Raw genomic sequence first — 25,245 nt, forward strand, 5'->3', positions numbered from 1 at the left:
TTCTCCGAGCTATCTATCCTTACAAGGACTGATAAGAACAGATTTTTTGATTGAAAAATGCTTTATTGACAATCAATCGTCATCATACAAACATTACTGCGACGCAGCGCAAGCCATGAAGCAGCAAATAATAAATAATAACAGTCGTCAAACATAACATGACAGTATAATACACAGTACAGGCTAGCCTATGCTATACATTACACCACATGCTACACTAACATTCTTGCATTCACTAAAGCCAAACAACAAAGCATTACAGACAAGTGATGGGATAGGGGAGTGGGTAGGAGGGGATAGGGAAGGGGGAAATCACAGGCCCGAAGCTTTATTGAAAGACAACACACAAGAAGGGAGAGTGGGGGGAAGGGGAGTATCAGTCCTCTTCCTCATCGACGTCCGGGCTGTCCCAGGTGGAATAGTCTCTGAGCAGGCTGTGGATCAGCCTGCGGCAGTCCTGGACGGACACACTCTCTCTCCGCAAAATCAGACGGTTCCTGGCGAACCATATAGCGTCCTTAAAGCAGTTCATAAGGCGCCAGGCTTCCTGGATTGCTCCATCCGTGGTATTCCCAGGAAATAGTCCATAAAGTACCGAGCGGTACGACAGTCTGTTCCTGGGTACTGAGTCCTTGAGTTCATGTTCCAAGGCTTTCAACAGACCCTGTGCAAAGGGGCACTGCCAGAAAATGTGCAAAGATGTTTCCTCCGTGAAGGGGCACCTGGGGCAGTACCGGGTCTTGCACAGGTTGCGGGCATGCATGAATGACCTAAGAGGCAGTCCTCCCTGGATGGCCATCCATGAAATGTCCTTGTGCCCGTTGGTCAACCTGCCAGATGACACGTTAGTCCAAACAGTCTCCAACGTGTCGGCATGAAGCCCTGGAACAGACTCCAGTGAGTCCTTTGCTCTGATGTGCTTGTGGATCGTCTTAGGTTTCCACAAGTCGGGCTTAAGACCCTCCAGTTGATGCTCCCTCACAAACCGGACGACATCTCCGTAGAACCAGGGAGCGTGCCAGTTGTAAGGGAAGGAGCTGTCCCACTTGTCCCAGCCAAAACCTCGCCAGAGGGGAAGGAGGAAGTAGCGGGACATGGCCTTGCCCGCAGAGCCGTTTGCTGTCCTCAGAGTCCTACGAACACAGTCACATACAAAAGCGATCCGCAGCAGAGTGGGAATGTCGGGTATACCCTTCCCACCTTTGCGGGGCTCCTTGTACATAACAGTCCGCTTTACTCTGTCCATTTTCGAGCCCCAGATGAAGCGAAACACAGTCCTGGTAATGGCCCTCGAGACGGTGGCAAGAGGGGGCCATGCCTGTGCAGTGTATTGTAGCACAGGCAAGACTTCGTTACGCAGGACCATTGCTTTGCCCTCAATAGTGAGTTGTCTGAGGCTCCACAGTCCGATCCTTTGGTTGACTTTGGCCAAGCGTTCTTCCCACGACTTTAGGGCTGCACCTTCCTTACCGAACCAGACTCCCAGAATTTTGATGAAGTCCGGCTTGATAGTAAACGGGAAGGAGGCAGGAGAAGGCAGGTACCACTTTCCGAAGAGCATGGCTTCCGACTTCCCGCAGTTGACTTTTGCCCCTGAAGCGCGTCCGAACTCCTCACAGGTCTGGACGAGTGCAGTCACCGAACTCTGGTCAGCGCAGAAGACGGTCACGTCGTCCATGTACAGCGAGCATTTGACCTCGAAGTGTCCTGGACCTGGTGCGGTGATCCCTCTGATCTCTCCATTCTGCCGGATAGCCTCTGCGAAGAGCTCTATAACACAAACAAAAAGGAGAGGTGAAAGAGGACAGCCTTGTCTAACCCCCGACGATACGGGAAAGGGGTCAGTCTTCCAGCCGTTCACCAGCACCGAGCTGTAAATGTCGCAATACATCAGGTTAACATACAAACAGAACAACCTGCCGAGCCGCAGCCTACGCAGAGCCTTACCCATGAATTCGTGAGAGACCCGGTCAAAAGCCTTCTCCTGATCCAGACTGACCAGGGCCGCGTGTGTACGGCGGCTTTGCATGTAATGCACCGTGTCCCTCACCAGGGCAAGACTGTCGGCCACCCTACGGCCAGGAATGCCGCAGGTTTGGTCCGATCCGATGATCTGTCCGATGACAACCTTCAGTCTGTTGGTCAATACTTTGGCGAGGATCTTGTAGTCCACGTTCAGGAGAGAGATGGGACGCCAGTTTTTCAGGTCACATCTCTCCCCCTTCCGCTTATACAAGATCGTGATCATGCCTTCTCTCAAGGACGGTGGCATTCTACCCTCCACCACCATCTCCTCATAGAGCTCCAGCAGGTCCGGACAGATCAAGTCCCCCAGCGCTACATAGAGCTCTGCTGGGAGACCATCACTGCCCGGGGTCCTGCCGGGTCTGAAGGATTTAGCGGCAGAGAGCAGTTCCTCCACCGTCAGGGGTACGTCCATAGCCTCCGTACCTGCAGGATCAAGATGATTAGTGATACCTGACAGGAATTTATCGGCGGCTTCGGGGTCAGTGGTTTTCCGGGAGTAGAGGCTTCGGTAGTAGTCTGTGACGACTCCCATCACCTCCTTCTTCCCAGAATGCATGTTTCCGGTCTCATCTCGGAGTTCCTTCAGGGGCGTGTGGCCGGCATGGAGTTTCCTGAAAAAGAACGAGTTACATTTCTCACCCTTCTCCAGGTTCTCCACCTTGGAACGAAAGACAATTCGCTTGGATTCCTCCTCAAAGTGCCTTTTCAGGCCCTTTTTGGCTTCCTCCAGCTCCTTCCTGACGTCCCAGCCGCATTGAAGGAGGTCTTGCAGGGATCGCAGCTGACGCTGCATCTCTCTGAAGTCTCTCTTCCTCTCACACGCCTGTTGACGACTTTTTGCCTGAAAGAAACAACGAAATTCAACTTTAACATATTCCCACCAGTCACAGGTTTTGTCAAAGAAAACTTTATCATTCCTCCAAACAATATAGGCGTCTCTAAGTTCCGCCAGTACCTCCTCTCTTTCCAGCAGGGCACAATTCAGCTTCCAGGAGCCAGGGCCGGGAGGAAAACCGTGGCCGATGGCACCCTGGAAGAGAATGGCCCTGTGGTCAGAGAAGAAGCAGGGGACCATGGAGTGCCCATGCTGCTTGACTGCCCGGGAGGTGAACACAAAGTCAATCCGAGAACGAAGTGAGCCATCGGGTCGGCTCCATGAATAGTTCACAGAGCCGATCCCCATGGAGCCCACAACGTCCTGCAAGGATGCTTCGGTTACCATCTCGATAAGCAGTTTGGAACTGACATCCAGTTTGATTGAAGTGCCGGAACTTCGTCCATCCTCTTCGATGGGGCAGTTGAAGTCCCCGGCCATCACCACTGCCCTAGTGGTGGCGAGCTGGGTCCGCAGGGTCTGGAATAGTTCCAGGCGCTCAGCCTTCATAGGGGGAGCGTACACGTTGATGAGCCTAATCGGCTCTCCTGCCCAGGAACCGTCTACGACCAACAAGCGGCCGCAGGCGAGCTCCTGGACAGAGTCAACAGTAAATACGCTTCCCCTAATCAGGATGGCAACCCCTGCAGACTTACAGTCGCCCCCACCAGACCAGTAGGACGGGCCATGGGTCCACTGCCTGGCCAGATGATGGTATGACCTGGAAGAGGGGAGAGTACATTCCTGCAGCATAAATACATCACTCGACTGCTTGGAAAGAAAAGTTAGCACCATCTGACATCTAGTCCTATCTCTAACACTCCTCACATTGAGGCTAAAGATGTTAAGTTTAGCAGCCATGGGGGAGAATAAAGAAGGTCAGTGCAAACGATACACCTTAGTTACCAGTCCGGTCGGGCGGATCCTCCTCTCTGGAGCCTGGCGGGTCCGGAAGATCCAGCAGGCCCTCTGACAAAAATTGTTCCAGGATTGTAGCCACCTGGATGTCTGTTGTGAAGTCGATGACCTCAGGTTCAGACACGAGTTCCTCCACCATCTGCTCCATTTCCTCCTGCTGCGCAAGGGAATCTTCGCAGATTTCCACGACTTGTCGCTTTGAGGACTCAGCAGCTGGGCTGTCCCTCACCTTTCTCTTCCTCTGGATGGCACCTGAGGAGACAAGAGGGGGAAAATCCTCCAGGGAGAGGACTCCAGCAGCTGGAGGGGAAGATGTTAGTGCTGCTGGAGCTGGGGAGAAGGGAGGCTGGGTTGGGAGAGGTGCAGGTGACAGGACCACTGAGATGGGTGGGTAGGAGAAGGTGAGAGCCTCAGTGGGGGTGACAGGGGTTGGGGACGGGGGGGTGGGGAGGGCCGGGCGAGGGAGGGTGGGAAGGGTAGGGCGAGGGAGGGCCGGGAGAGGGGGGGGAGGGACTGTCGCCTTCTTACCATCCTTCTTTTTCCCGGTCTTCTGTGCCGCTGGAGCTCTGGCTGGGGCGGGGTTCCCTCTGGCTGGAGCTTTTGCTGCTACAGTTGCCCAGGATCGATCCCTCTTCGGGCAGTCCTTGTAAGAGTGGGCTGCTTGTCCGCAGAGGTTGCACATTGTCCGTTTCGGGCAGTCTTTGGTCTCGTGTCCTGTTACCCGGCAGTTCTTGCAGGCGTCCTCCTTGCAGTCCTTCACCGAATGACCCTTCTTGCTGCATCTCCTGCAGATCTGCGGCATGTCCGGGTAGTAGATGAGGCCGTAGGAGTTGCCCAGCGAGAATGACTGGGGCAGGTGCTGGAGGCCGTCTTCCGCGCTCGAATCCTTGTTCAGTCGGACGATTACCGACCACTTGCCAGTCCAGAAGCCGAGTCCGTTCAGGATGTGGGTGGGTTCCCTCACCACTGTGCAGAACCGCTTCAGGAGCGTGGTGATGTCTTTGCCGGGGGTGTGTGGGTTCCGCATTGAGACCGTCACCCGCCTTTCCTCTCTTTGGACAGGGCAGTTGCCCACAAAGCGAGAGAAAGGGGATTCAGGCCTCGCCGCTTTCACCATCTCCCAGTACCTTCTGCAGATGTTGATCGAAGCGAAGGTCACGAAGAACATCCCGGTCATGAAGGCCTGGATACTGATGGTCTCCGGCTTAGCGAAGCCCTGATCCAGGAGCATCTTCTGGCAGAACACTTCTTCCGTCATGTCCGGCACTCTCCCGTCCACCTCCTTGAGCTTCAGGGCCACCGTCTGCTTCATCCAGGGCTCCAGGGTTGGAGCAGCCTGGTTCGGCTTCCTGGTGGCCTGTTGGCTTGAGGAGGCTTCAGGAGGAGATGTCCTGGCCTGGGCCGGCTCACCTGGTCCATCAGCCTTCTCCTTCTGGGTGGCAGGGTTGCTGGTTGAGGCCATGGCTTCTTCCAGCTGTTCCTGTCGCTTGGGGAGGATCTTCGATAGCTCTTTCCCGAAGGGGGCGGAGCTATGCAAATCTTCTCCTTGCTGGCCGAGGTTCTTCCACGAAATTTCTTCCGCAGCGGTTCCTCGTCGAGCTTCTTCTTCTGCGGCCGAGCTTCTTCGAAGATCCCCTTCAGCAGCGGCTCTTCTCCGAAGTTCTCCTTCTTCTTCCCGGCAGCGATCTCCCGGAGCTTCTTCCTCGATGGCGGCTTCTCCCTTCTGGATCGTCGTCTTCGCTGGTTCTTCTCCGCAGTTCGTCGCCGGCTTCGTCTGGAACGCTCTTGGATCGCTAAGCTAGTGTTTATAGCCCCCAGTGGTTCTCCGAGCTATCTATCCTTACAAGGACTGATAAGAACAGATACTACACTTGATCTTAGCCAAAAGGCCGAGAAGCGATAACCCGAGCGGCCCTTGCCTTGCCCGAGCCTGTCCCATACTGCTGTTCACCCCTTGCAGCGATTGATTCAGCCTACTCCTAGGCAATTCCATGGGGCCCTGCAGGCTCACACACATTTACAGCTACTAAGCGGGAGGGAGGTGAATAAAGGCCGGAGAGGAAGCCAGACAGGATTTGCTTCTTTTGCTTGCACCACAATGCAGTGCTGAAAGAGGAGGAATCTACATAAAAACGCCTTCCTGGCAACGCCCAAATGCCCTGCTGCCATGCAGATAAACACTGGCAGCGGCAGCCAGTGCATGCCCACAGCCACCCCTTGTTCCTTCACACCTTGTATCAGCTTTAATCCAGTCCAGTCCGGTGCTGCCTGCTGAGCAGCACTGACCAACACTGCCTGGGCCCAGGCTTTTATCTATCTCTGAGGCAGGCCCCATTATGATGTCAGAAAGCTGGCTCTGGAATCCTGAGGGCTCCACTATGACACGTGCAAAGTTCCGTCTGAACTTTATATAAGACGGTGCGGCTCAGTCAGTCACTCAGTGTTGCCTGAGAGGGCAACACTGCAACAGCCGGCCGCCAGGCTGTCTTTTTTTTGCACATTTATTTGCCTCCAGGAGGCCACAAGAGGGAGACAAGGGACTGCAAAATGGAAAATAAGCATCCACCAACTTTACAGACAACTTCTCCTTGCTCCTACAACCTCCATCCTTGCACAGTTTGTTATTCTTCCAGGTAACAAAGTAACAAATCCAAATTGCTGCTCTCTTTGTAGGCAAGCAAGGGTTTGTTGCAACTGCAATTCTTACTTCTTCTTGAAATGTAGGGACGACAGTACATTCCATCACATCCATCTAGTGTACACAGGTAGGTCCATTGTGGCGGGTAGGCGGCTGGCTGCTTTAATGGCTGTTTGCTGTTCCCCTACTCCACTCCACTCCACTATTTGACTGTGGTGCTGCATCAATCAGTGGCTGGCTCAGGTGCAGCTCTTTAACTTACCTAAAAGGGAGGGCGGAGAGAAGACAAGGAAGGTGAATGAGCTGTTCCAATGTGAAATGCCGGAAACACAGAAGACACACACACACACACACACACACACACACACACACACACACACACACACACACACACACACACACACACACACACACACACACAACAAGAGGTGGCAATGTATTAATTAATTGCATTTAATAAATGAGCTCATTATCACACATGACTGTACAAATGCATTGTCCAACAGGTGTTGAAATAATGGGATTAAAAGGGGAGATCCCATCAGAAAGACAAAAACAATAGCAAACACAAATAGCACTTTTGGAATCTGATTTTAGTCAACACATAAGGGAAGGGTGCACCGGTCCTGGAAATACTGCAATACCAGGTCAATGCGTGGAGTGGACAGAGCAAGCTCTATTTCCATCTCCCTGTTCTAAAAATCCATTTAATATATGGTCCCCAGATAGGGGACGTATCAGATATTAAACTGATAAGAACAGATTTTTTTTTCAGTTGGCTACCCCCTCGCGGGGGTGTCAATGATTTATTTATAAAAATTTCAATTTTACAATAAAACACATTTCAGTTACATAGATAAATACAAAGAATTTTTACATTGTAACAATAGTAAAATCAAATTTTCATAAAATTTTTGTGGAGGGACATGGGGCAAATCTTTATTTATTTGGAGTTCCAGTCAGTCACAAACCATTTATTTAGAAGGGTGGCATTCCTTTTTTTGTCTAGTAAAAAATAAATATACATCTCACTAAAACAAAGACCTAAAACATCATCAACCGATAAAACGTCGTGCTTAAAAAGGAGGATGTTCCTGGCCTTCCATAGAGCTTCTTTGGCGCAATTCATCGTCTTCCATGCAATTATCTTCTGACTCGCGGTTGGGCATCCAAAAAGTCCATATAAAATATCTTCATAGTTTAAGTCCTTTAGGTCTGCCATCTTCACCAAAAGAGGGAATATTTTTTTCCAAAATTGTTTTGCAAAGTCACATGTCCAAAAAATATGTCTTATAGTTTCCTCGGCCTGGCAGCCTTCCCTCGGGCAGACGGCAGACCTCGCGAATCCTCTTCTGTACTGGAATGCCCGGCATGGAAGACATTGATGAACGCAGCTCCAGGCCAGGTCCATCTGTGCATTAAAAAGATAAAACACATTAACCATTTTGAAAATAAAAGCACATCGTTGCGTATTAAAATTCTCTACATTGCTGACCGTCTCGCTCTCTCTCAGGTCTTTAATTATTTTCTTGCTGTTTTTAAGTTCGTTCACGGTCTTCCCTTTTAAATTGAAGAGAGCCACTATTTTTTCTAAAATTACGTAATTCGCTGGTAATTTAAAAGCGTATGGTGAGGATAAAATTATGTTGAACCAACCAAACCTCCGCATAAAAAACCCAGTATTAAAACGTAAAAAGTAAGACCAATAGTGCTCTTTAAAAAGGGAATTAAAACAGAAACTAAAGAACTTAATTAAAAGAAACCTATTAAAATCAGGAAAATCTTTGCCACCCTTTGGTTTGGACTTTATTACCGTTTCTCGTTTCAATTTCTCCATCCTGGAACTCCAAAAGAAGGTAAAACATGCTTTTGTTATTTTTCGTAATAAAACTGTTGGGGGAGGGAACACCATGCTTGTGTATAAAAGAAGGGGTAAAATGACCATTTTTATGATTAAAATTTTTCCCTCCATAGTGAGTTTCCTCATATTCCACATACAAATTTTATTGTTTACCTTCTGCGCCACCATGTCCCAACTTATAAAACCATTGTCGTGCTCACTGAAGGAGATACCTAAAACTTTAATAGTATCTGACACAGGAACGGGTACGTCTCTAAAAACCATGCTTCCTATGCTTAAAATATTACTTTTGCTGAAGTTTATTCTAAAACCGGAAGCACAGCAATAAAACTCAATTTGTTTTAGGGCTTTCTGAAGCGAGAGGGTGTCCCTACAAAGTATCGCCACATCATCCATGTACCCCACTGCTTTAGCCTCTATGCCGCCTCCCCCTGGCAGGGGGACTCCACGTATCTGTTTGTCCCGGCGTATTGCGCATAGCAGAGGCTCTAGTGCACATATGAAAAGCAGTGGGGACAAGGGACACCCCTGCTTCACCCCAGAGTTTAAAAGAACGTCCTGTGTCTTAAAACCATTTACTAAAATTTTGCTTGTGCAATCTCTATAAAAGGCTTTAATAGATAATAAAAAACCTTCAGGTATACCCATCCGCTCTAAAACCTTAAAAAGATAAAAGTGCGATACTCGGTCGAAAGCTTTTTGAAAATCTATGGATAAAATGGCTAATTTTCCGTTTCTAGATTTTGTGTCTTCAATCGCATCTTTTATTAAATTAATATTATCCCAGATGCTGCGGCCTGGCACCCCACACACCTGGTTAGAGTGTATGATGTGGGGTACTATGGCTTTTAAACGGTTTGCGCATAGTTTTGCCATTATTTTGTAGTCACTATTCAGAAGGGTTATTGGTCTCCAATTCTCTAAAACTGCGATGTCACCTTTCTTGTATAGCAAGGAGACCTCACCCTTCCGCCAGGACTTAGGCAGCATCTTGGAATGAAAGACTTCGGTAAAAAGGTTTAAGAGATCATCTTTTAAAATATCATAAAATTTGACATAAAACTCGCTGGGTATACCGTCCGGGCCAGGAACTTTACCTGCTTTAAAACTCTTCACTGTCTCTAAAATCTCCTGCTCCGACAGTTCCTGCAATAAAAAATTCTGGGAGACAGGGTCTAAAACAGTGGTAATCTCCTTCAGCGAGTCACGCATAAAATCACGATCCACAGTTTTCACATTAAAAAGGTCAGTATAAAACTCATGAACTTTACTTAAAAGACCCTGTACATCCGACACCCCATCAATATTTTTAAGAATAGCTTTTTTATTGTTCATTTTCTTAAAAAAGTACCTGGAGCAGGTCTCGTTCTCTTCCACGTGTTGTATCCTAGAACGAAAAATAATTTCTTTGCCTTTCTGCTCCAGGCACTGAGCTATCTCTTTTTTTAAGTTGGTGATGTCGTCTTTTACATCTATCTCATGCTCTCTCATCTTGTACAGGGTCTGTAGGCGGGTGTTAAGGATTTTAAAAAAAGCCTGCTTCTCTCTGGCTTTTGCCACACTTTTTTTAATAAAAAATTCTTTTATTTTTCTTTTCATTTTCTCCCACCATTCAGTGATGGGAGCCCGTGTGTCTCTCACCCGCCTACTCTCTTTGTAAAATTCAATAAAATCGGTAAAAACCTGTGGATCATCTAAAAGGGAAACATTTAACTTCCAGGACTTTTTACTAATAATGTTATTAAAATCACGCTTTACATAAAATGATAAAAGCTTGTGATCAGAAAACACATTGGTTAAAACTTCACATTTAAAAGGCAGTAGATTCTCGTTACAAAAAATAAAATCTATCCTGGAGCTACAGGTGGCGTTGCTCCAGGTAACGCCGGCTTCCTCTGGACTGCTCCTGTTACATTCTTTATAAACGTCTTTTAACTTAAAATCACCCACCATATCTTTGAGCAGTCCAGAGGTCTTGTCATAGTTCCTGCTTGTAGCACTGGTAAGCCGGCGTTCCCCTCTCAGGATACAATTAAAATCACCTGCGAGGATAAAAGGCTCAGTCGTGTTAATAAAAAGAGGTAAAATCGCTAACATTTCTTCTCTTTTATTTTTGTCAGGTGAGCCATAAAAATTTAAAAACTGCCATTTCACACCGTCAATAAAAGCCTTAACCAATAAAATACGTCCTGGAAGAATCTCTTGGATAAAATCGATTAAAACGTTTCCCTTAAAAAGAATGGCGACCCCTGCTGATCTGGACTCGTTAGATCCAGACCAGACTGATGGACCATACTTCCAATCCTCTTGGTATTTATGGTACTTCATCATATGGGGAATGCCGCACTCCTGCAGGAAAAAAACAGAGGCTGCCAGGCCAGCTAAAAAGCTGAAGAGAGCAACCCTTCTAACTTTGGACTTGGCGCCCCTCACGTTGAGGGAGATTCCCTTTACTTCTGACATTGTGGAGATTAAAATAGCGTCTTGATTTTAAAATAATAAATATTCGTGGAACTTAAAATCAGACATTTCCTCCACCAGCATTACCAGAACTCTCGTTTGCGCTCATATCCCCACCCTCGTCCGAATCGCCTGCAAAGAGGGACGAAAAGGGAGAGGAACTACCTTCACTGAGGGCCGTGCCAGCAACTCTTATCTCATACAAGGGGAGCCCAATCTCGCCTAGCGTCACCTGGGTCTCAACTGGGTGACCACGTAGGTCCATTTCGGGTGGGTCCCCCAAGGGCCCCGCCTCTCCCCCCAGGCTCTGATGGCGCCGTCTTAGAGGGGGAGGTTGCGCACACGGCGGGGTGTCCGGTATCTGGGAGGGAACAGTGCCCACCCTCCTCACCAGGTCAGGCGAGGAAGTGGTCCTAGGAGGAGCCTCACTTTTTTTCACGGTTGTGTCCATCTGCTCCTCCCCTGATTCCCTCCTACCAGCACGCTCCTGTTTTCCCTTTTTTCGGGGACCCACCGCTACCCAGTTCTCCTGCTCGGAGTCAGACTCCTGAGACCCAGGTACAGGAGCAGGCCCGGCACCCACTGGACAACCAGCCCTCTGGGATGCCCCAGTATCATCGGTGGCCTGCTCCTTTTCCGCCTTCCTCTTAGATTGCCTTTTTTCTTTGGCATTGGGCTCCATCCTTTCCTCAGAGGTTGCTGGCCGCGAGGCACCCGCTTTGGCTCCATTATTTCGCACCACTGAAGCCCAGGTGCCTCGCTGCTCCTTCGCTGCCCCGGCATGCTCCTCTCCCCGGGGGTGGGACTGGTCCGCTGGTGGAGCACGTGGGGGCGCCTCGGGTTGCTCATTTTCTTCGCCTCGGTACCTATGGGGACAAGAATAATACAGATGACCAGTTTTTTGGCAAAAATTACATTTTTTCTCTTGTGAGCATTCTCTCATATTGTGCTCTTTGCTTCCACAGTTTCTACAGGTGACATCGCAGTTAAAACTGGTATGTCCATAGGTACCGCAGGCCCTGCAGAAGTTTGGCATCCCTGAAAAATAGAGGTCGCCATTCACATTTCCAATTTTAAAACGAGCCGGTGGTAATCTCGTTTCTTGGGTGGAGGGGTCCTTTATCAAAGTCACTAAAAACTTCCACTTGACGGTCCACACTCCACACTCGTTCATAACTCTCCCCAATAGTTTGACGTTCTTGAAGTAGGCAGCTAGAAATGCTGCCACTTCCATATCCTTCACATATGGGGAGTACATTTTAATCACAACGAGTTTGGTAATTTCAAAGGCATGTTCTACTACCTGGACTCCCGCTACCACGAGTTCACCTTTTCTCCTCTCAGCTCGGTCCATGGCATCACGGAGGATTCCTTCTCCCATAAAGGTTACATCAAATATTCCTCGTTTCGGGTAGTCCTGGATAGCCAAAATCTCGTTTTTGTGGACCGCCAGTAGTTCTTCCAAGATCGTGTTGACTAAAAATTTCACGCCACGTGGACCGCCTCCACCCTCTGCCACGATAAATCGTGCAGAGTTCTTTAGCCGGGCATACACCGGCACCGCATCTGGCTCGCCTGCCATTTCCGTGGCCAGGCCGAACCGCACAGCAAAAGGCTGCGCCCTATGGGGTCCTGAGACGTACCAAAGGGCTGGGGGGGGGATCGCAACTCGTTGCTCAGGACTAAGCCTCTCTCCCAAATAGCAGCACGGGGGTGAAGTCCAGGCGAACCTGGACGATCCCCCGAGGCCGAGAGAGAGGGTACCTGAGCACCTTCTGACCAAAAACCTCCTGTATAAATACACTTGGTCTTAGCCAAAAGGCCGAGAAGCGATAACCCGAGCGGCCCTTGCCTTGCCCGAGCCTGTCCCATACTGCTGTTCACCCCTTGCAGCGATTGATTCAGCCTACTCCTAGGCAATTCCATGGGGCCCTGCAGGCTCACACACATTTACAGCTACTAAGCGGGAGGGAGGTGAATAAAGGCCGGAGAGGAAGCCAGACAGGATTTGCTTCTTTTGCTTGCACCACAATGCAGTGCTGAAAGAGGAGGAATCTACATAAAAACGCCTTCCTGGCAACGCCCAAATGCCCTGCTGCCATGCAGATAAACACTGGCAGCGGCAGCCAGTGCATGCCCACAGCCACCCCTTGTTCCTTCACACCTTGTATCAGCTTTAATCCAGTCCAGTCCGGTGCTGCCTGCTGAGCAGCACTGACCAACACTGCCTGGGCCCAGGCTTTTATCTATCTCTGAGGCAGGCCCCATTATGATGTCAGAAAGCTGGCTCTGGAATCCTGAGGGCTCCACTATGACACGTGCAAAGTTCCGTCTGAACTTTATATAAGACGGTGCGGCTCAGTCAGTCACTCAGTGTTGCCTGAGAGGGCAACACTGCAACAGCCGGCCGCCAGGCTGTCTTTTTTTTGCACATTTATTTGCCTCCAGGAGGCCACAAGAGGGAGACAAGGGACTGCAAAATGGAAAATAAGCATCCACCAACTTTACAGACAACTTCTCCTTGCTCCTACAACCTCCATCCTTGCACAGTTTGTTATTCTTCCAGGTAACAAAGTAACAAATCCAAATTGCTGCTCTCTTTGTAGGCAAGCAAGGGTTTGTTGCAACTGCAATTCTTACTTCTTCTTGAAATGTAGGGACGACAGTACATTCCATCACATCCATCTAGTGTACACAGGTAGGTCCATTGTGGCGGGTAGGCGGCTGGCTGCTTTAATGGCTGTTTGCTGTTCCCCTACTCCACTCCACTCCACTATTTGACTGTGGTGCTGCATCAATCAGTGGCTGGCTCAGGTGCAGCTCTTTAACTTACCTAGGAGGGAGGGCGGAGAGAAGACAAGGAAGGTGAATGAGCTGTTCCAATGTGAAATGCCGGAAACACAGAAACACAGAAGACACACACACACACACACACACACACAACAAGAGGTGGCAATGTATTAATTAATTGCATTTAATAAATGAGCTCATTATCACACATGACTGTACAAATGCATTGTCCAACAGGTGTTGAAATAATGGGATTAAAAGGGGAGATCCCATCAGAAAGACAAAAACAATAGCAAACACAAATAGCACTTTTGGAATCTGATTTTAGTCAACACATAAGGGAAGGGTGCACCGGTCCTGGAAATACTGCAATACCAGGTCAATGCGTGGAGTGGACAGAGCAAGCTCTATTTCCATCTCCCTGTTCTAAAAATCCATTTAATATATGGTCCCCAGATAGGGGACGTATCAGATATTAAACTGATAAGAACAGATACTACACTTGATCTTAGCCAAAAGGCCGAGAAGCGATAACCCGAGCGGCCCTTGCCTTGCCCGAGCCTGTCCCATACTGCTGTTCACCCCTTGCAGCGATTGATTCAGCCTACTCCTAGGCAATTCCATGGGGCCCTGCAGGCTCACACACATTTACAGCTACTAAGCGGGAGGGAGGTGAATAAAGGCCGGAGAGGAAGCCAGACAGGATTTGCTTCTTTTGCTTGCACCACAATGCAGTGCTGAAAGAGGAGGAATCTACATAAAAACGCCTTCCTGGCAACGCCCAAATGCCCTGCTGCCATGCAGATAAACACTGGCAGCGGCAGCCAGTGCATGCCCACAGCCACCCCTTGTTCCTTCACACCTTGTATCAGCTTTAATCCAGTCCAGTCCGGTGCTGCCTGCTGAGCAGCACTGACCAACACTGCCTGGGCCCAGGCTTTTATCTATCTCTGAGGCAGGCCCCATTATGATGTCAGAAAGCTGGCTCTGGAATCCTGAGGGCTCCACTATGACACGTGCAAAGTTCCGTCTGAACTTTATATAAGACGGTGCGGCTCAGTCAGTCACTCAGTGTTGCCTGAGAGGGCAACACTGCAACAGCCGGCCGCCAGGCTGTCTTTTTTTTGCACATTTATTTGCCTCCAGGAGGCCACAAGAGGGAGACAAGGGACTGCAAAATGGAAAATAAGCATCCACCAACTTTACAGACAACTTCTCCTTGCTCCTACAACCTCCATCCTTGCACAGTTTGTTATTCTTCCAGGTAACAAAGTAACAAATCCAAATTGCTGCTCTCTTTGTAGGCAAGCAAGGGTTTGTTGCAACTGCAATTCTTACTTCTTCTTGAAATGTAGGGACGACAGTACATTCCATCACATCCATCTAGTGTACACAGGTAGGTCCATTGTGGCGGGTAGGCGGCTGGCTGCTTTAATGGCTGTTTGCTGTTCCCCTACTCCACTCCACTCCACTATTTGACTGTGGTGCTGCATCAATCAGTGGCTGGCTCAGGTGCAGCTCTTTAACTTACCTAAAAGGGAGGGCGGAGAGAAGACAAGGAAGGTGAATGAGCTGTTCCAATGTGAAATGCCGGAAACACAGAAGACACACACACACACACACACACACACACACACACACACACACACACACACACACACACACACACACAACAAGAGGTGGCAATGTATTAATTAATTGCATTTAATAAATGAGCTCATTATCACACATGACTGTACAAATGCATTGTCCAACAGGTGTTGAAATAATGGGATTAAAAGGGGAGATCCCATCAGAAAGACAAAAACAATAGCAAACACAAATAGCACTTTTGGAATCTGATTTTAGTCAACACATAAGGGAAGGGTGCACCGGTCCTGGAAATACTGCAATACCAGGTCAATGCGTGGAGTGGACAGAGCAAGCTCTATTTCCATCTCCCTGTTCTAAAAATCCATTTAATATATGGTCCCCAGATAGGGGACGTATCAGATATTAAACTGATAAGAACAGATTTTTTTTTTTTTTTTTTTTTTTTAATTCATTCAGATCACGTCTTAAAAATCATAAAATTCAAAATAAAAAAGACTTAGATCATCACAATGAAAACTGAAAACGTACAATTAATTTTTGTTTTCCTCTTTCCTTTTTTTTCCTTAAGAAATCAAAAAAACATTCCTTTTTTAACAGCAATAGTTCCTAACATATCCACTAGATGTTCCTGCAAATCATTACCATCCCACTCACAGTTTACAATGCACGTTAACCATGTTGGCACACCATACCTTTCAAGAAACCCTGGTAAATTTTCTCTTACACAGAGCCGCACCCTCCTCCGCATTTTTTCAAAATTAATTTTACTACGTAACTGCTCTACTTCTTCCAATAACCTGTCTCTTTCTGCTCTTTCCTCTTCTGAAATGACACTTTTTTTCTTTCTCTCTGCTTTTTTCCTTTTTTTCTCATCACTTTGCCCACTTCCTTCCAATTTATGAAGCTTGCCTTCTTCCAAACTAACTTCCGCTTCCTTTCTTTTGACTATCTTCTTATTTTCCTCTTGTACCTCACGTTTGCTTTTCTTTGGGCACGATTTGAATATGTGCCCCTCCTCTCCACACATATTACATACTTTCCCTTTCTGACATTCATTATACTTATGTCCCTCTTGCAGACATTTTGTACACATTACTTTCTCACAGGCTTCTCTCTCATGACCATACTCTTTACAATTCAAACAAAACATATCCATTCCAAGAAAAAATAAATTTCCACACGCACTTCCAATCTTGAACCGCGCTGGAGGAAACAATAGGTTTCTAGATTCACCAATTCTCACAAATTTACAAAGAAATTTCCACTTCCCAGTCCAAAATCCAAAAGGGTTAAACACTTTCCCCTTTCCCACCACCTCCTCACAAAACTTATTGAGAAATAACTTAATGTCCTCTTCATCCACGTAAGGCGAAAACATTTTTACAACCACCAACTTTTTGTTTGGCACAAAATGTGGTGTTACCTTCACACCCACAAGTCTTGGGTCCCTTTTACCTTCCTTCAAGCGTTCTAAAAAGACAGCATAAATTTCTTCTGTGGCGAAGGTAACGTCAAAGCACCCTCTCCTCGGATAGTCCATCACCGCCAAAATGCATGATCTCTCCAGCTGAAAGAAATCCAACAAAAGAACCTTTGTGATGAACTCCAGATCCTTCCTTTGTCGCTCAGATTCCTCCACGAAAAACCGGACAGCATTCCTGGTACGCATATATTCGGGAATTTCCTCCATCCTGCTCCAAACGAATTCCAGCAATCTCCAAAGAATACCTTCAGTACCGAAGTACCAGGCAGGTGATCGCTCCCCGTTGCCCTGGACTAATCCTCCTCCCCAATAGCAGCAGAGGGGTGAAGTCTCTCCTAAGAGAAACGATCCCCCCAGGCCAAGGAAAAGGGTACCAGGGCACCTCCTGACCAAGAAACAAGGCAATACCCTAAAGTACTACACTTGATCTTAGCCAAAAGGCCGAGAAGCGATAACCCGAGCGGCCCTTGCCTTGCCCGAGCCTGTCCCATACTGCTGTTCACCCCTTGCAGCGATTGATTCAGCCTACTCCTAGGCAATTCCATGGGGCCCTGCAGGCTCACACACATTTACAGCTACTAAGCGGGAGGGAGGTGAATAAAGGCCGGAGAGGAAGCCAGACAGGATTTGCTTCTTTTGCTTGCACCACAATGCAGTGCTGAAAGAGGAGGAATCTACATAAAAACGCCTTCCTGGCAACGCCCAAATGCCCTGCTGCCATGCAGATAAACACTGGCAGCGGCAGCCAGTGCATGCCCACAGCCACCCCTTGTTCCTTCACACCTTGTATCAGCTTTAATCCAGTCCAGTCCGGTGCTGCCTGCTGAGCAGCACTGACCAACACTGCCTGGGCCCAGGCTTTTATCTATCTCTGAGGCAGGCCCCATTATGATGTCAGAAAGCTGGCTCTGGAATCCTGAGGGCTCCACTATGACACGTGCAAAGTTCCGTCTGAACTTTATATAAGACGGTGCGGCTCAGTCAGTCACTCAGTGTTGCCTGAGAGGGCAACACTGCAACAGCCGGCCGCCAGGCTGTCTTTTTTTTGCACATTTATTTGCCTCCAGGAGGCCACAAGAGGGAGACAAGGGACTGCAAAATGGAAAATAAGCATCCACCAACTTTACAGACAACTTCTCCTTGCTCCTACAACCTCCATCCTTGCACAGTTTGTTATTCTTCCAGGTAACAAAGTAACAAATCCAAATTGCTGCTCTCTTTGTAGGCAAGCAAGGGTTTGTTGCAACTGCAATTCTTACTTCTTCTTGAAATGTAGGGACGACAGTACATTCCATCACATCCATCTAGTGTACACAGGTAGGTCCATTGTGGCGGGTAGGCGGCTGGCTGCTTTAATGGCTGTTTGCTGTTCCCCTACTCCACTCCACTCCACTATTTGACTGTGGTGCTGCATCAATCAGTGGCTGGCTCAGGTGCAGCTCTTTAACTTACCTAAAAGGGAGGGCGGAGAGAAGACAAGGAAGGTGAATGAGCTGTTCCAATGTGAAATGCCGGAAACACAGAAGACACACACACACACACACACACACACACACACACACACACACACACACACACACACACACACACACACACACACACACACACACAACAAGAGGTGGCAATGTATTAATTAATTGCATTTAATAAATGAGCTCATTATCACACATGACTGTACAAATGCATTGTCCAACAGGTGTTGAAATAATGGGATTAAAAGGGGAGATCCCATCAGAAAGACAAAAACAATAGCAAACACAAATAGCACTTTTGGAATCTGATTTTAGTCAACACATAAGGGAAGGGTGCACCGGTCCTGGAAATACTGCAATACCAGGTCAATGCGTGGAGTGGACAGAGCAAGCTCTATTTCCATCTCCCTGTTCTAAAAATCCATTTAATATATGGTCCCCAGATAGGGGACGTATCAGATATTAAACTGATAAGAACAGATTTTTTTTTTTTAATTTTTATTGAAAATAAAGTCAGATTACATTTCATACATTTGTCATGAAAAGTACAAAAACAAAATATTCAAAGACACATCCATCATTTTAAAAGAGAAATATTCAAAAATACAAACACAAATACATTGTATCCTCCCCAAAAAAACAAAAAAAACCCATTCTTATAAGAAAAGAAAAAAAACACATTAAATTCAATTAATAAGCCATGACCGCCATTTTTTGTATTTCCAGACTCCTTCGGCATCACTGCCAAGTCTTTTTCGGTCACATAACACATACAGAAATAAACGTCCACGGATCATGCCCAAACACTCATACACTTCAACGTCCTTTTGCTTAAAAACTAAGATATTCCTGACATCCCACAACACTTCTTTTACGCAATTTACAATCAACCACAACAACCTAGCTTTCTCTCTATTCACACCACACAACCCAAACATCATCATATTAAACGTCAATAATTCAACCCCAGTTATACCTTTAATCAATTTACCCATCCCTTTCCATACATTCTTAGCATACTCACACTCCCACAGTAAATGAACATAATTCTCACACCTACCACATCCTGCCCTGGGGCAGTTCTCACTGTTTACCAACCTTCTTCTCCGTTGAAACTCGCGCGTAGGTAAACACCTATGCACAGTCATCCAAGCAAGATCCTTTTGCCTGTTTACTAACTCTTTACTTTGCACATTCTTCCACACTGCTTTACTCTCATTCTCAGTCAAACCAGCCACACATTCAACCATCTCTCTTGACTCCAAAACTTTCATCACTTTCTTGCTCTCACACCAATCATTCACTGTCACATTCTCTAAGTGGTTCCTCCTAATGCACCTATCAATCCTCATATAAAACCATGGAGTACCAAAACTTGTTGGCTCCCTCAAATCCCTTACCATTAATTTATATCTCAGTAACACCCTTCCAGCCAAATACTTCACCATACAACCATACACACTTTCCTTCTTACTGATCGACATACAAAAACTTACATACTTCACCGCCAGAAAACATTCAATATTCATCAGACCTTTTCCACCATTCACTCTTCTCTTCACCACTTTCTCTCGCTTCAATTTCTCCATCTTTGAGTTCCAAAGGAACAAAAAAATTACTCGGATGATTCTCGCCAGACATCTGTCAGGCGGAGGAAAAACATAATTAATATACAACAAAATTGGAATAATCACAGATTTAATCACCAAAACTCTCCCATCAATCGATAAAGTCCTTAAAGACCAAAAATTTGTTTTATTTTTCACCCGTTCTAAAACTCTCCCCCAACTCTCTTTCCCATACAAATCATTGTCAAAAATCACCCCCAGAACTTCCACCCCACCTTGTCTCACTGGCCATCCACACAAGTCATTTTCCTTCCATTCATCAAAAAACTTACAACCACTTTTATCCACATTCAACTTAAACCCACTCATCATACAAAAACATTCAATCAGCAACTTAGCCCGCTTAACAGCAGCCATACATTTACACACAACCGTGACATCATCCATATAACCAATCACACGCACATCTCTCCCCTTACTGCCAGGGATTTCTACACCCCGCATTACCTTGTCCCGCCTAAACATACCCAACAACGGTTCAATCACACAAACAAATAAAATTGGTGACAATGGACACCCTTGACGAACTCCTGACATAATCCTCACCTTCTCGCTCAGAAAACCATTCACCTGGATTCTACTCCCTATATCTCTGTATAAACACTGAATCCATCCAACCATTCTCTCCGGTACACCCATTTTCCTCAAAATCTTGAACATAAAATCATGCACAACTCTATCATACGCCTTCTCAAAATCAACCGTAATCACAGCCACACCTTGTTTCCTATCCTTACAGTCCCACAACACATCTCTCAAACCCAGCAAACATTCAGAAATCCTCCTGTCAGGCACTGCACACATTTGTTCTTCACCAACCATACAGTCAATCACACTTCTCAACCTATTAGCAATAATCTTAGATATAATCTTGTAATCGCAATTTAAGAGCGCTATCGGCCTCCAATTTTTTAAACTCTTTTTCTCCCCCTTCTTAAACAAAAGAACAGTCACACTTTCACTCATACTTTTTGACAACCTACCTCTCTCCAAAACTTCCTTACAAACTTCCCATACATAATCACCAATCATATCCCAAAATACACAATAAAATTCTACAGGCAAACCATCACTCCCTGCTACTTTCCCCTTCTTCATACCATTCATTGCATCCTCTACTTCACTCTTCCTTATGTCCTCACTCAAAAAACTCTGATCAATCTCATCCAACTGTTTATCCACATACCCCAAACATTCACTCTCTAATGAACAATCACGCTTCTTCTCAGTAAACAAATCCGTATAAAACTTCCATACTTCATCCAGAATCTCATTTTTACCAAACACTTCTACACCATCCTCTCTCAACACACTCACCATTCCAGTTTTTTTATTAAAAGCTTTTTTAAAGAAAAACTTTGTGCATTTCTCATCTTTTTCCCTTACTTCCACTCTAGCTTGTGCAATAATCTTCTTACCTTTTTCCTCCAAACATCTTTTAACATAATCACGCGCTTCTTCAATCTCACCTTCAACATTCATACCCACCCGTCTAAGTTCATACAAATACTCCAATCTTTTTTGCCATCTCTCATACTCCTCCATTTCCTTCCTTCCTCTTTCACACCCTTTTTTTACAAAAAACCTTTTTGTTTCCCTTTTAACCCATTCCCACCAGTCAATCACACTAAAAAACTCCCCTTTCTTTGATTGCCACATCCCAAACAATCTCCTATATTGCTCCCGAACACATTCATCATCCAACAATGTCACATTTAATTTCCATACACCCCTACCAAATTCATACGTACTGTTACTTTTAACCACACATTCGATCCACGCATGATCCGTGAACGGCATCCTCCTCCTTTTAAAGTCCATAACAGTTAATGACCTAGAACAAAAAATAAAATCAATTCGTGACGATATATTTCCAGTATTACTAAAATACGTATAACCAAAAGAACCATCATTTTTTTCACGAAAACAATCCTTAAGTTCAAATAAACTCACAATTTCATTTAATTGTTTCCCAGTACTATCCACCCCACTATCACCTCCCCCTCCAACATTACTCCTATCCCCTGCATTCACTGTACAATTAAAGTCTCCCAGAAGGAAACAATTTTCCCTCCCCCCCAAGAAAAAATATAATTTCTCAAACATCTCCGCTCTTTCTCTCCGTCCAGTCGGAGCATAGACATTAATAACTTTATAAGAGGCACCTCTATACTCAAAATTAACTAATAAAACCCTCCCCTGAACTATGTGAATTACCTTCTTCACAACAAAATCATTACTTTTAAATAATATTCCCACCCCCCCGTTTCTTTCCTGGGATCCTGACCAAATTGCAGGACCCAAGGCCCAGGTAGCATTTATAGGTTCCTCCAGCAAACAACACTCCTGCAAACATAAAACATCAAAATGATAATTTGACAGAAAATCAAAAGTTGCAGCTCTTCTTGTTGCAGTCCTGATACTCCGGACATTTAAGGAACCTATAACAAAATGCATTATTTATAAATGAAAGTCAAAACAATTCAAACACAGGGCCTCACGACTTCTTTAAAGCACCCCTTCCTCTATGTTTCGTCGGAGTCCCATCCGCAGCAGTACGAGCCACATTCTCCTTCTTATTCCCCACTACACCTCTTGTGAAGTGAATGGTTTTCGCCAACTTGGTAACAGTACCGCTCTCAAGGTAGCCAGCCCCAAAAGAAGAGGTAGAAGAGTCAGAGTCCACCGCAGCCGATGAATCTCCCCCTCCCCCACCCGGACTGGAAAATTCCTCAATGCGCTCACTCAATGGCGTTGAAACTACGCTCTCTGGTTCCTTGCGCTTCAGAGAGGATTTATCAACCTGCATCTCCCCCGGATCTCCAGAGGACTCAGATGGAGCTTGAGCCTCCTCCCCTTCAGCGACCAACAGGTCCGGAACTGCAACAGCTTCCGTCATCACCGCAACAGGAACATCCTCCACAACAGCCGCCTCATGAACCTCCGGCTCCATCACAGGCGGCGCTGTTGGACCGGAGGCAGCAATCTCACCTCTCACGACCCCGGCATAGGACCTCTGTACCTCTCCATACACCTTAGGGCACCGCCTGGCCAGGTGTTCCACAGATCCGCAGAAGTGACACTTACGTGCCTCCTCGCAATTGGCAGTCTCATGTCCAGGCTTGTAACAGTTTCTGCATACCTGTCCAGTGGTACAATTCTCCCGGGTGTGGCCAAAGGCGTAGCACACCCTACAAAAATCCGGCTGGCCAGGGTAGTGAAGGAAACCTCTGTTGTTCCCAATAGCAAAATTCTGGGGAGGGTGGCACAGACCATCATGCCCATTTGGGTCTGGACGCAGCTCCACCCAAACCCTCCTCATACCATTAAAAGTCCCAAGAATGTTCTTCCTTTTCTCCACACCAGAGACATAGGCACAATAACGACCCAAAAATGCCTGGATCTCCTCATCCTCAACAAAAGGATTGTACATGTGGATTACCACCGGGATCCTCTTTTTCTTGGTCTCACAAGGGACAAAATCAATTCCCTGCAGCTCTGGATGGGAAAGGTTCTCCTGACTCCGGAGGTAGCAGGTCCTCATTTCACTCACGGTGGAAAAACTTGCATCAAAGAATCCTTGCTGGGGAAAGGACTGAAGACAGAAGATCGATTCGTGTGCCATTCCCAGAATTCCTTCCAACACCTTCTGTTGCACATGCAAAATTCCATACGACGTCCTCTTCTCCTCTGCGATAAACAGCCGAACTGTATTTGGTGCATTAGGCGGTCCAGCCATAATCCTCCTCGTCCTCGTCCTCCGATCGCCTTCCCTGTCTCCTGGATCACCCCCTAAAGCAGCAGGTGGCTTAAGCTGGCGGACCAGCGATGCCACAAGGCCAAGGGCGAACACTCAGACGGACCTCCCAGCTAAACCACTTGAGCTTAGCCAAAAGGCCGAGAAGCGATAACCCGAGCGGCCCTTGCCTTGCCCGAGCCTGTCCCATACTGCTGTTCACCCCTTGCAGCGATTGATTCAGCCTACTCCTAGGCAATTCCATGGGGCCCTGCAGGCTCACACACATTTACAGCTACTAAGCGGGAGGGAGGTGAATAAAGGCCGGAGAGGAAGCCAGACAGGATTTGCTTCTTTTGCTTGCACCACAATGCAGTGCTGAAAGAGGAGGAATCTACATAAAAACGCCTTCCTGGCAACGCCCAAATGCCCTGCTGCCATGCAGATAAACACTGGCAGCGGCAGCCAGTGCATGCCCACAGCCACCCCTTGTTCCTTCACACCTTGTATCAGCTTTAATCCAGTCCAGTCCGGTGCTGCCTGCTGAGCAGCACTGACCAACACTGCCTGGGCCCAGGCTTTTATCTATCTCTGAGGCAGGCCCCATTATGATGTCAGAAAGCTGGCTCTGGAATCCTGAGGGCTCCACTATGACACGTGCAAAGTTCCGTCTGAACTTTATATAAGACGGTGCGGCTCAGTCAGTCACTCAGTGTTGCCTGAGAGGGCAACACTGCAACAGCCGGCCGCCAGGCTGTCTTTTTTTTGCACATTTATTTGCCTCCAGGAGGCCACAAGAGGGAGACAAGGGACTGCAAAATGGAAAATAAGCATCCACCAACTTTACAGACAACTTCTCCTTGCTCCTACAACCTCCATCCTTGCACAGTTTGTTATTCTTCCAGGTAACAAAGTAACAAATCCAAATTGCTGCTCTCTTTGTAGGCAAGCAAGGGTTTGTTGCAACTGCAATTCTTACTTCTTCTTGAAATGTAGGGACGACAGTACATTCCATCACATCCATCTAGTGTACACAGGTAGGTCCATTGTGGCGGGTAGGCGGCTGGCTGCTTTAATGGCTGTTTGCTGTTCCCCTACTCCACTCCACTCCACTATTTGACTGTGGTGCTGCATCAATCAGTGGCTGGCTCAGGTGCAGCTCTTTAACTTACCTAAAAGGGAGGGCGGAGAGAAGACAAGGAAGGTGAATGAGCTGTTCCAATGTGAAATGCCGGAAACACAGAAGACACACACACACACACACACACACACACACACACACACACACACACACACACACACACACACACACACACACACACACACAACAAGAGGTGGCAATGTATTAATTAATTGCATTTAATAAATGAGCTCATTATCACACATGACTGTACAAATGCATTGTCCAACAGGTGTTGAAATAATGGGATTAAAAGGGGAGATCCCATCAGAAAGACAAAAACAATAGCAAACACAAATAGCACTTTTGGAATCTGATTTTAGTCAACACATAAGGGAAGGGTGCACCGGTCCTGGAAATACTGCAATACCAGGTCAATGCGTGGAGTGGACAGAGCAAGCTCTATTTCCATCTCCCTGTTCTAAAAATCCATTTAATATATGGTCCCCAGATAGGGGACGTATCAGATATTAAACTGATAAGAACAGATAAGGTTTCAACAAAGTTTTTTATTGGCAAAAATAATATATTTTACAGACTTTTTTTTAAAATTGAAACCACAAGATAAAATCAACAGCATAATA

The 25,245-nt window shown here is 46.8% G+C and overlaps 4 non-coding genes and 3 pseudogenes across 4 annotated transcripts; all 7 read right to left on the minus strand.

The window, feature by feature from the left end:
- Nucleotides 1-5,619: 5,619 nt before the first annotated feature.
- LOC142690649 (U2 spliceosomal RNA) lies at nt 5,620-5,721 on the minus strand (annotated as a pseudogene).
- Nucleotides 5,722-7,068: 1,347 nt separating this feature from the next.
- LOC142690626 (U2 spliceosomal RNA) lies at nt 7,069-7,266 on the minus strand. Its single transcript, XR_012859355.1, has one exon. It is a non-coding gene; the product is annotated as a U2 spliceosomal RNA (small nuclear RNA).
- Nucleotides 7,267-13,910: 6,644 nt separating this feature from the next.
- LOC142690506 (U2 spliceosomal RNA) lies at nt 13,911-14,101 on the minus strand. Its single transcript, XR_012859273.1, has one exon. It is a non-coding gene; the product is annotated as a U2 spliceosomal RNA (small nuclear RNA).
- A 1,329-nt stretch (nt 14,102-15,430) lies between these two features.
- Nucleotides 15,431-15,637, minus strand: LOC142690591 (U2 spliceosomal RNA; annotated as a pseudogene).
- A 1,350-nt stretch (nt 15,638-16,987) lies between these two features.
- On the minus strand, nt 16,988-17,098 carry LOC142690659 (U2 spliceosomal RNA; annotated as a pseudogene).
- Nucleotides 17,099-18,445: 1,347 nt separating this feature from the next.
- On the minus strand, nt 18,446-18,630 carry LOC142690567 (U2 spliceosomal RNA). The gene has a single exon (XR_012859320.1). It is a non-coding gene; the product is annotated as a U2 spliceosomal RNA (small nuclear RNA).
- A 6,367-nt stretch (nt 18,631-24,997) lies between these two features.
- On the minus strand, nt 24,998-25,189 carry LOC142690574 (U2 spliceosomal RNA). Its single transcript, XR_012859325.1, has one exon. It is a non-coding gene; the product is annotated as a U2 spliceosomal RNA (small nuclear RNA).
- Between the last annotated feature and the right edge of the window lie 56 nt (nt 25,190-25,245).

This window comes from Rhinoderma darwinii (genome assembly GCF_050947455.1).
Source record: "Rhinoderma darwinii isolate aRhiDar2 chromosome 5 unlocalized genomic scaffold, aRhiDar2.hap1 SUPER_5_unloc_34, whole genome shotgun sequence".
In the NCBI taxonomy this organism is placed as follows: domain Eukaryota; kingdom Metazoa; phylum Chordata; class Amphibia; order Anura; family Rhinodermatidae; genus Rhinoderma; species Rhinoderma darwinii.